The sequence below is a fragment of the Dermacentor silvarum genome, chromosome 3, assembly GCF_013339745.2.
Source record: "Dermacentor silvarum isolate Dsil-2018 chromosome 3, BIME_Dsil_1.4, whole genome shotgun sequence".
NCBI classification, from domain to species: domain Eukaryota; kingdom Metazoa; phylum Arthropoda; class Arachnida; order Ixodida; family Ixodidae; genus Dermacentor; species Dermacentor silvarum.
In genome coordinates this window covers 46538563-46550915 of record NC_051156.1, presented here as the reverse complement: position 1 = coordinate 46550915, position 12353 = coordinate 46538563, and the positions used below count along the sequence as shown (strand labels likewise).

The 12353-nt window shown below is 46.9% G+C and overlaps 1 long non-coding RNA gene across 1 annotated transcript; it reads right to left on the bottom strand.

Moving 5' to 3' along the window:
* Nucleotides 1-1556: 1556 nt before the first annotated feature.
* On the bottom strand, nt 1557-11415 carry LOC125944478 (uncharacterized). The gene is made up of 2 exons (XR_007466227.1): nt 11368-11415; nt 1557-1726 (listed from the first exon to the last, which is right to left on the bottom strand). It is a non-coding gene; the product is annotated as an uncharacterized LOC125944478 (long non-coding RNA).
* Nucleotides 11416-12353: the final 938 nt, after the last annotated feature.

Below are 12353 nucleotides of genomic sequence, written 5' to 3'. Positions count from 1 at the left end.
AGACCTAGTATGCCCATATTTTACTTTTTAATTATATGGTGGATCAGGCAAGACGTTAGTTCATACTAAGTTTCCAGTGCTCATGAATGTCACAGCTAGAGTATCGAATTGCATGTAGTGTAGCGCAGCAAAAACAAGAATACGACAAGAAACGGAACACAGACATAATTAGGTGCTTGTGTCTGTGCTTCGCTGCTTATGGTATCCTTGCTTTTGCTGCTGTACACTACATGCCATTCCATGATGATCAACCAACAAGCCTACATTGCCACCCTTGTAGAGAACAGAAAATTCAATTATATCGATATTTGAATGTGCATAACTTGTTGTGCAGCTCCTTGAGTCATGGTGCCCACATCATTTGTGGGTGCAAATTCTTTTTGCCAAGTCTGTCCAATATAGCGGCAAGAAAAAAGCAAACACAGAAACTGAGCTCGGGTCAATTGATGCTGTTTACCCAATGTTACTCCAGTTCATTCAATCAGGCTGCAGAGTACTGGTACACATGACAGCTTTACTAAAGGGACCACGCAAAGGCACTTTTCGGCACATGTTCAATGCTGTGTTCTGTCAGCTATGGTGAAGTAGCAGTTTTTCTTAATTCTTGTTATGCCTGCAGCTAGTAATTAACTTTTTCATGTGGTTTGGGCCAGTAATATAAACCTTTATGAAAAAATGTGGCATTATACTGACTGTACGTCAAGCCAAAATTTTATTGCTCCGTATTAAACAAGGACTCCCTAAACAATGCAATAAACGATATTCCTGCCATCTCTGCACCTTGTAAAGAGAGTATCCAGCTCCGTGGAATGCTGATGGTGATGTCGTTCGCGTAGATTGTGTGGTTAATGTTCGGTATCTTGTTCAAGGCCCTCGACAGGTTGATCATGGATATATTGAACAGCGTCGGGGAGGTAACCGCCCCTTGAGGTGTTCCCTTTGGCCCAAGCTGAGTTTCGTGGGTCAAAAACTCGTTATTCTTGAGTCTAGTGGACCTCGAGGAAAAGAAGGAGCGCACGAAATTGTACGCCCGCTTGCCGACGTCCAGCTCTGTCATGCTCATGCTCCAAATAGGGCTACAACTGTTGCCTTATCCACAGCTATAAAGGCTTTATGGCACCTATGGACGTTATCTGAACTGACTAAACACTACACATTGCGTAATTTCCCTATACAGTTTCACAGCTTCCTTCACGTTTAGTTTCTCATTAAAGCCAGCATTTCTCTTGTGACCACCTTTAAAGAGCTTGTTGTAATGTATACCTAACATAAAGGATGGGTGCTTTGTAGTGCTAGCATGCTCTGTCCTAGAGTATATTGTTGTATGGAAACTTTGCCGACACACAAGCCCGAAAAATGCCACATTAATCATTGGTGTTTGCTACTCCGCCTGGTGTTTCAATTTTACAGCATGTGCACATTTTACCTGTGCACCAGTAAAAAGGCTTCAAAGCTCTTCCTGAAAACTTTCACAGGCACTTATCACAATCAATTCCCCATTTAAGCGGTTTTGCTGAAGAGAATACAGGGATATAAGCATAATTAGACAATGAGGAATGTGGGTAGGAACACTTTATTTTCAGCACACGTTTTTTTTTTTGATGAACTGCTTCTATACTGGTGAAATCTGTGCTTTTCATAAAAGTACACCATGCTGCTTCATAACTCCATGCCAACTGCAAGTATCCTGTACCAGGAAGTCCAACCAAGACGTGGGATGTTCAGTCTGTGAAAATAAAAACGAGTTTGAAACGTTGACGTGTAAAAGGTAAAGCACACTCAAGAAAACAAACACAGCACAAGAACAAATCCAACGAATAATAATTGCATTTGAGAGCAAACATATAGTTTCTAAGAAACCTTATTCCTCCGATGTTTTTTTTTTGTGTGTGTGTGTGAGAAACGACGAAAGTGCACGTGTTCTATCCCATTTTGTGTATCTTTAACCTTTTCACACACAAAATGATGTCGTCTTAACGTGCCCAAATGTCTTTGCATATACATTTCCCTGCTCTCACATCATAATACCTATAGTTATAGGTTGTAGTAATGATTAGCGTGAATGAACCAAGACCAGCTACGTGCACTGTGCTAATAAACATGGCAATGCCAGTCAAGCTCACGCACTGCGCATTCATGTGCTATATACGTTTGCTCTTGTTTGTAGGTAAAATAAAGGAAAGGAATGCATGTAAATAAGAATGGTCCTTGATGCGCTATGCAGAAGTGCTCTCCCATTTGGACAGAAGTTAAGCGCAACCGGAATGAACAAGAAGACAACTTATACAGCATTTCAAATCTAGGAACTCGATTTGCTGGAGATTTTTCTGAATTCTTGGTAAAAAATCTAGATGCTAAAGGTAACGCATATATAAACAGGTCTCTGCTCAAACTGGTAATGCTATGTGTAGCTTAGTTTTACAAAATGTGCCCTACCACTGTTCTCCCAAGCTGAGGCTGCTGTCCAGTTGCAACTCCAAATCAGTCAATTATGTCTAGGACACACTTGAGCAAAATGCGGACAAAAATTACTGCACCACTGAGAATGTACTAGAGGCTTCAACAAAGCAGCTGACAGCCTGCATGGACTGGAGCAAGAAAAGTGCGTTTTGGGTCTAGGTGTGCACAGCTTGCAGTTGCTCAAGGATGCTATTTATATATTTTACATATTTCACTTACTTGTTGGTTTCAGGCAAGAAATATAATGTATTTTATTCCTTCCACTGTTAAATACTCAAACCCAGAATACCACAGGTCTGTTTTTGGCATCTGATTTCTTCTCAGAAAACTACCCCTGTAAAAAATATTTTACAGGTACTTAACCCCAACCTCTCTCGAGAAGAGCCTGGTTTTTGAACATGACAAGGTCACTAATTACACAGTGAATCCTTGAGATGTGATGTGATGTACGTAAGCACTTTAAAATGAAAGGAAATATTTAATAGCACTATGACAGGTACACAACAAAGCAAAGCGCCTGCTTTAGCCGACGTATTCAATGCTTGCTTGTCTATTGGCGTTTTCCCCAGAAAAATGCAATAGGCGAAGGTGACTGCTCTGTTTAAATCAGGGGACAGAAATGACATGTCAAATTATCGGCCGGTGTCAGTGCTCCCCGTCATATCAAAAGGCTTAGAGAAGGTTATCTGTAAAAGAGCTGTGTCACTTTGTGAAAAATATCCATTATTATATCCGCATCAATTTGGGTTTTATAAGGGCCGATCGATTGAATTAACTACATTAACACAGAAGGAGTTTTTCTTGAACGGCTATGAAGAAAAAAATTAACGTTAGGTGTAATTATCGATTTTTCCAAAGCCTTTGACAGGATCAATCATATTACTCTACTAAGAAAACTCGGAATATTACGGATTCCATGGATTACCCCTGGAAATTCTAAGGCCTTACTTAACCCATAAAAACAATGCACTAGCATCTCAGGAGAATAGTCAGACTCCCTGAATTTAAAAGCTGGTGTTCTCCCAAGGGAGCATATTAGGGCAAATACTGTTTAACATCTATATAAATGGTTTAACAAATATCAGTAACTTACCACACTATATAATATATGCAGATGACACCAGTCTTTTCTTAAAATCATGTAATGCTGATAACTTATCACAACTAGCAAACACCGTCCTTGATAAACTATACTGGTGGAGTAAAGCAAATTCCTTACAGATTAACTCTAAAAAAACCAAAGCTGTTATTTTTGCACCCGCCCAAAAACTTGTAAATCGTGATCTAAACATATTCTCTCTATCAGAACGAATTGACGTCACCGCGAACGTGAAAACACGGGGAGTGATTTTTGATCAGCATTTAAGGTGGGACAAATACGTAGAACACATGGCAACAAGTATGGCAAAAGCATGCGGTGCGCTTTGTAGGCTTCGAGATGTTCTTCCGTTAAAACTACGGCTATTGCCGTAGTAATTTCTCATGCAAGTTATTGTAGTCTTGTACCGGGGACAACGCCAAAAAAATATAGACATTCTCTCTTTTACAAAAAAAATACATTGTGCCATGTTTCTTGCATTTGTGACAGTCATACAAGTACATTCTTTTCTAAGTTTAATGTTCTCTCATTTCATTGCGATTATCAGTTTAATCTTGCTATGAGATATAAAGAAAGCATAAAACGTGGCCACACAGGATTTATTGATCTTTGTAATCTAAGCAAACCTCATCACCTCAATTACGACGATCGGGAGCAAGAAACTTCGGCCGTGCCTTTTTCACAAACTAATCATGGAAAGGACAGACTACTGTGCCAAATATCAATATTACTGAACAGTCTTGAAAAAAAAAACATGGATCTTATGACGGTTTTGCGTCGAATTCTGAAGGAATATTTCATTAGCCGTGCGATTGCATGTGAATAACGTATGTTGTATTTGCGTTTGCTTTTCTTGCTTGTAACTTAATTATGCAAGAATTTTGTATTTGTATTGCATCTGAAAGTGTTTATATATTCTGATGTGCCTGGAAAAATGTATTGTTTCACCACGTTAGATAAGTCTGATTTCTGTTAGGAGAAGGCGTGCATTGTTGGTTATATATATATATTGTTACGGGGATAACGTTTATTTAGGGAGTGTGTATGGCTATATACAAGGTTTGGAAAAGGAGCAGCGACGGATGCAAGGCTGTCGCGCGCCTCTGGCCACTTCATCGCCGTCGTCTTCGTCCGACCGACAGTAGCAGCCCCTTCACTGTCTCGTGGCACTACCCCCCCGGGGCGAGAGCGCCGACCCGGTGCTTGCTACGACGGACCAGAGGGTCCAGTTACGTACGGCTTAAGTCTCGCAACGTGCACGATAGCAGAGGGTGGGGGCGTAGATGGCGCTGGTGCGGTGACTGGCTCGATCTCATACGTAACGTCGGTGACTTGACGTAGCACCCTGTAAGGACCATCGTAGCGGGACAATAGCTTTTCGGAGAGACCGATGCGGCGGGACGGAGACCACAGTAGCACGAGAGCGCCTGGGGAGTAAGAAACGTCTCTGTGGCGACTATCATACAGGGCTTTCTGGGAAGCCTGAGACACTGTGAGCCGTTCCTGTGCGATCTGTCGAGCTGTGTCAGCGCGCGCTAGGGCGTCGCGAACGTACGTGGTGGTTGAGCTGACAGGAAGTAAAGTATCGAGAGGCAGAGAAGGTTCGAGTCCATACAGGAGATAAAACGGGGAGTAGCCAGTAGTGTCATGTCGGGACGAGTTGTAGGCGAAAGTAACGTACGGCAAAGTAGCGTCCCAATCGCGGTGATCGGCGGAGACGTACATTGAAAGCATATCAGTCAGAGTTCGGTTCAGGCGCTCTGTGAGTCCATTCGTTTGGGAGTGATAAGCAGTTGTGAGCTTGTGGTGGGTAGAGCAGGAACGAAGGATGTCATCGATGACGCGAGACAAAAGGTATCGGCCTTGATCGGTCAGAAGCTGTCGAGGAGCACCATGATGCAGGATGATGTCATGAAGGAGAAAGTCGACGATATCCGTAGCGCAACTGGTTGGGAGGGCACGGGTAATGGCGTATCGCGTCGCGTAGTCGGTAGCTAAGGCGACCCACTTGTTGCCTGATGTCGAGGTTGGAAAGGGACCAAGAAGGTCGAGCCCAACACGAAAGAATGGTTCGGCGGGAATGTCTATAGGATGAAGCAGACCGGCAGGTAACATAGCTGGCCTCTTGCGGCGCTGGCATTTGTCGCAGCTAGCGACATATCGTTGGACGGAGCGATAGAGACCAGGCCAGAAGAAACGGCGCCTGACGCGATCATAAGTGCGGGTGACACCAAGGTGACCAGCAGTGGGCTCATCATGAAGCTGGCGAAGGACATCTGACTGCAGATGGGCAGGCACGACAAGGAGGCGTTCAGGGCCCTCAGGATGCATATTATGGCGGTATAAGGTGCCGTCCTGAAGGAAGAACAAGTGGAGCGAAGGGTCGCGTGTGGCGGAGTTGAGACTGTCGATGATAGACCGTAAAGCTGAGTCGCGGCGTTGTTCGTCCCGTATATTAACGAGGTCCGAGATAGACAAGACGCAGGCGTCGGTGTCTTGCTCGGAGACGTCAGGGGAATCCAAGGGATGCTGTGAGAGAGAGTCGTCATCTTGATGTAGCTGACCGGACTTGTGCACCACTGAAAACGAGTATTCTTGGAGGCGCAGAGCCCAACGACCAAGGCGTCCTGTAGGGTCTTTGAGCGAAGAAAGCCAACAGAGGGCGTGATGATCAGTTACGACGGTGAAGGTGCGGCCAAACAGGTAGGGACGAAATTTGGCGACAGCCCAGACAAGAGCAAGGCACTCTCGTTCCGTGATGGAGTAATTCTTCTCCGGTGCGGACAGGAGGCGGCTTGCGTACGCAATAACACAGTCGTGGCCGCTCTGACGCTGAGCGAGGACGGCACCGATTCCATGGCCGCTGGCATCTGTGCGATGTTCCGTCTGTGCAGTCGGATCAAAATGCGCTAAAATAGGGGAAGTCGTCAGGGCATCTATAAGCGCCGAAAAGGCAGCAGCTTGGGGTGAGCCCCATGTAAAAGCAACGTCTTTTTTGAGGAGCGCAGTAAGGGGACGCGCAATGTCGGCGAAATTACGAATAAAACGTCGGAAATAGGAGCACAATCCTATAAAACTTCGTACGTCTTTGGCCGAACAAGGTACAGGAAAATGCTTCACGGCGCGAATTTTTTCAGGATTGGGCTGCACACCTGTCGCGTTGACGAGATGGCCAAGTACGCTTATTTCACGGCGTCCGAAACGGCATTTTGAGGCGTTGAGTTGGAGACCGGCATTGCGGAATACCTCGAGAATGGTGGAGAGGCGCTGAAGATGGCTGACAAATGTTGGCGAAAAAACAATGACATCGTCAAGGTAACACAAGCAGGTTGACCATTTCAAGCCACGAAGAAGCGAATCCATCATGCGCTCGAATGTAGCCGAGGCATTGCAAAGGCCGAAAGGCATCACTTTAAAGTGATAGAGGCCATCGGGAGTTACGAATGCGGTTTTTTTCGCGGTCCAGTGGGTCAACAGCAATCTGCCAATAACCTGAGCGAAGGTCAATAGATGAGAAATATTGATCGCCGTGAAGACAGTCGAGTGCGTCGTCGATACGGGGCAAGGGATAGACGTCCTTTTTCGTGATCTTGTTGAGGTGTCGATAGTCAGCACAAAATCGCCAGGTGTTGTCCTTTTTCTTGACCAGCACAACAGGAGCAGCCCAAGGACTCGAGGACGGTTCGATGATGTTCTTGGCCAGCATTTTATCGACTTCCTTTTGGATTATGGCGCGTTCCGCAGCGGAAACGCGATAAGGGCGCCGGTGAACCGGTTGAGCATCACCGGTGTGGATGGAGTGCTGAACAACTGTTGTCTGGCCTAAAGGGCGATTTTCGAGATCAAAGATATCGGAATACGACAGCAAGACCCGGCGAAGATCTTCTGCTTGCGTATGCGAAAGGTCGGCTGATATCATTTTCTCGAAATTGGCACATAGCGACGAGGTGGCTGTGAGAGAGCCGGAAACAGTTCGAGGGCCGTCGACGGCTAACACAGAAATCGCGCATTCTTGCAACGACGACATGGTGGCAAGCGCGATGCCAGCAGGTAGCACGTGGGTAGAAATACCAAAGTTCAAAAGCGGCAGGCAGGTTTTGTTGTCGCGTACGGTAACCACAGTGTGCGGGATAACGACAGAGTGCATCAGGACCACGTCGAGAATCGGGGAAACAACGTATTCACCATCAGACACAGGAGGAGAGGGACTTAATGGAACGTACGTGGAGGCTTGTGGTGGCAGGTGGAGGAACTCGACAGAACATAAGCGGCTGGGAGTGTCCGATAGTACGTGGGCGTCGAAAGGGAGCTCCAGTTGAAGTACACCTGTGGAGCAGTCGATAAGGGCTGAGTGCGTCGAGAGAAAGTCTAGGCCGAGGATCACGTCGTGGGGACACCGCGCAAGCACGGCAAACAAACCAATGGTCTGATGGCCAGCAATGCACACTCGGGCGTTGGACATACCAAGAACGGCAGACGAGCCGCCATCAGCGACCCGTACTGTGCTCTGAATTGCGGGCGTAATCACTTTGCAGAGCTGAGTACGGAGAGCAGCGCTCATTATTGAAATCTGCGCTCCGGTGTCTATGAGGGCCGTAACGGTGACGTCGTCCACTTGAATGTCCAGAAGGTTTCGGCGCGTAGGTACAGTCAACAGAGGATTTGTATATCGGGTCACTGATGCAGCGTCACCTCCGGGAGCTGCACGGCTTAGTTTTCCGGAGCGTAGGTGCCAGGCCGTGCAGGGGACGATGACCGGTATGGTCGCGGCGATCGAGATCGACGGCCTTGTGGGGACGGTGAGCGGCTAAACCTGGAGTGTGGAGTGGCGGCATCAGAAGCATCGGAAGCATGTGGATCAGAGCGAGGGGAAAACCGTCGAATGTTGCCTCCAGGACGACGCCAAGATCCAGTGCTCCAGTTTGAAGGCGACGACCAGCTACTGCGGCAGTGACGGCCAATGTGTCCAACGCGAGAGCAGTTGAAACATATGGGTCGGTCGTCTGCCGTCCTCCAGTCAGCCGGGTTTCTGTAGCGCGAAGGGTAGACCTGGTTCTGGGTGACATTTGCAGGGGTACATTCGGATGTACGAATGGAACAGACGGCCGATGATAATCCCATGTTCGCGAACTCCTGGCGGACGACTGCTTTTATGAGTGACACGGTGGGCAGGTTGGCTGACTGAACGTCTGGAAGAACGGCCGTAGGAGCTAGAGCTTCAAGTTCGCGGCGGACAATACGCGTTACATCTTCTGACGCTGTAGCCGGTACAGGCGTCGGTGGGTCTTCGCATGATGACGTGGCGGCCGTGTTAGGTAGCCGAAGGAACCGGCAGGTGATGCGGCGACTCTTCGCTTGTTCAAAGCGCTGGCATTCCTTAACTATGGTGTCGACCGTCGTACAGTCCTGACACACCAGTAGATTAAACGCGTCGTCGGCTATTCCTTTCAAAGTATGCGATATCCTTATCATCTTCGGCCATTTGTGCGTCAACTTTTCGACAAAGGCCCAGGACGTCCTGTATGTACGAAATGTACGATTCAGTGGTCGTCTGGATACGAGATCCCAACTCCTTTTTAGCGGCGTGCTGTCGGTCAAATGATCTGCCGAACAACTCACGCAGCTTCGCCTTGCAAGCGCCCCAACTTGTAAGATCTTCTTCATGCGTCCGGTACCACACGCGTGCCGTCCCTTTCAGATAGAATATCGCGTTGGCTAACATAACCGTGGGGTCCCACCTGTTGCGGTTGCTGACGCGTTCGTACATGTCGATCCAGTCTTCGACATCCAAGCCATCTGTGCCAGAAAAGGTTCCCGGGTCTTGTGGGTGCAAAAGAATCACAGTAGCCGGTGGCTGCTGCACCGTCGACACTTCACTGGTCATCGCGGAGCAACCAAGACGGCGACCGCTTCGAAGTTCCGTGCTTGGTTGACGGAGCCGGCACGTCGACAGGTTTACCCAGCACCTCCACCAAAGATGTTACGGGGATAACGTTTATTTAGGGAGTGAGTATGGCTATATACAAGGTTTGGATAAGCAGCAGCGACGGATGCAAGGCTGTCGCGCGCCCCTGGCCACTTCGTCGCCGTCGTCTTCGTCCGACCGACAGTAGCAGCCCCTTCACTGTCTCGTGGCAATATATATATATATATATATATATATATATATATATATAGTGTATGTTCTCAAACATGCATGTTAACGTGCCCTTAAAATGTATTTAAAAGTATATTTTATGTATCGATGTATTGTTGCATGAAAAGAGTTCACAAACTGTCTGCTGCCAAATACTGTAGGGGCAGGGGCCTGTGTCAAGCCGCTTCAAATAGTGGCTTTTTGCTCCAGTTCCAGGAATGGAAAAGGAATGGATAAAACATCACACATGCTGCCATCAATGTTCCTGTCTCCATTTCAATGTGAAGGATTTTAGCAGTGAATATGTCATTATAATCAGTGTCATAATATCACAAAAGCGAAAGGGCAAGGATCCTTGCATTCTGAACTCACAAATGTGCTTTAGTATGTTTCACCGTTATACACTACGTGTTTTGCAGTGAAGCATACTAATAGCGGCAAGGCTGAACCTATCACGTGGGGTTTAGGCAAACTACGGTGGACGTATCCTGCAGTGAGGATTCTTCTATATTGCGGTAAAGCATATTGATAGTGAAAAGAGCTAACTTAGCATGTAAAGATTTAGCCAACAAAAGTTGTCGAAACATCATCCTGCCGCGAAAATATTTTGTTGAGACTAGAACATTGAGACTGGTAGAGTTCGTCGCTGGCTAAAACCCTACACTCCTGATTCGCGTGAACCCTTCCCACTATCGGTATGCTTCACCGCAATACACAAATTGCGGTGATATAACAGTGGTCGAACAGACTGGTGCAAACGTTTCGACAAGAGCCTTAACCGGCTTTTCTTGGCAGTTTTCATATATGTGAGTACACCTGCCAATACACTTACTACGCTCCTCGGCGTGCGTAATGTGATGGGAGACGGTAAGTGCCCGCGTACATAGTTAAGGAACACATACTACATGTCCCGTGATAGCGGGCCCTTTTCATTCATGGTATGCTTCACTGCATTAATTTTTGAATAAGCTTCACCACGTAACACAAGTCTACTGTGGCGAAGCTGACTTTAGGAAGCCGATTCATTCAACGTATCTTACGAGGCAGGTCCACGTATCACGCTTGGTAACGTTTGAACACTATACCTACTGCATTAATTTCTTTTGTTATTTTAATTGTATTTTCATAGTGATCCTGAATCTCGAAGTTGCAGTCTGAAACTGCATCATAATCGTTCTAATTGCATCAGGACAGCGCGTAGTGGTAAGCGTGCATGCAACAGGCACGGCGGCACTGGCTGTTGTTGGGAAATTTCGAGACGCTCTTTCGCGCAGTAATGCCATTTGTCTTATTAAAAACAATGCAGGTAATGATTAAATGAAATGCAGCAAAGCTGTAGAAACGCAGTAGCAAAGCTGTTTGACCATCACGCGCAAGAACGCGATTTAACACGATCTGGCGGAACAGCTCACCATGCCAGGATTTTCTTACGTCCACGTTTTTTCACACATCATTCACTCAACCAGACTACTGGATGGTTCTGTAGACGTACTAACGATCGTGAGCGAGGCGTATACTCACAGGATGCACGGCCCATTCCACAGGCCGGCTGCAATTTGACGCGGCCAAGAGGCAAAATATGCGCGCAAGATAACTAACGGCAACACATGAAGCAGCTGATAGCCCCAACCTTTTATTACATGCATATAGAGTGGGAAAATGAATTACTTACGCTGTAAGAAGGCACGGAATACGGACCGCTTCACAACGCGACCGGCCCGCAAAAAAAGCCGCCATGAAAATTAACGGATGTGACTTTACAGGTTATAGCGGACGTGACGTCATGGATGAACGCAGACGTTTTGGGCACCTTTTGTGGCGCCTATGTGCACTGCTTCAGCGGGCAAAATTTATGACGGCCATTCGCGAATTCACCTCATTTCTCTTTCCGCCACTGTGCTGTTTTAGCTACAGGAAAATACTTGTCACGCCATTTAGATAGTTACAAAAATTACAGCTTTTGTCTGCTGCCAAAGTAGACAACGGATGCTGGATGCCTAATTCCGGTCGTTCTTTCGCATGGGTATATTCACTCTGCGAGTCAAACGTTCACCTTCAACTTGCCGAACGACAGCAATGAATGCTGTTTCGGTTGTTATCGAGGGCTAAAATTGATCTAAAAACGTGTTACATGAGAACACGCTCCTTCATGTTGATCCACAACACTTCCCATCGTTTCACGATGAGCAGTATTGAAGCTGCGCCCACGGGTCGGATGGATCTTTAGCATTTAACAGTGCTAGGACTTTCTGGGCCTGCATACTATTCAAATATTGCGTACCACTGTTCTGCCTGATGACATTAAATCGGGCTGTCACGTCGGAACAGCACCCTTGCTTATTAGTTCCGGGAATCGAAGCTTAGCTTGGGATGTGCCTTTCACTCACGCGAAGTGGAGAATAGTACTCAAACCAACGCCCAGTTAGCTCTTTTATGAGGGGCTGCAGGACCGACAGGATTTGTTATTTCACCGACGTGGCGACAGCAAGGCCTAATGGACCAACAAAACCACCGAGCCAAGTGGGCGAGTCCGCTGCAAGGTAGACTAAGGCGAAGAGCGGGAGAAGAACCTTTATTCAGAGAGTGGCTGTTCTTTTTTTATGACTCCGGAACACGGAGGTCTTGTGCTATTACTTGCAGAAAGGGAACCACACCTGG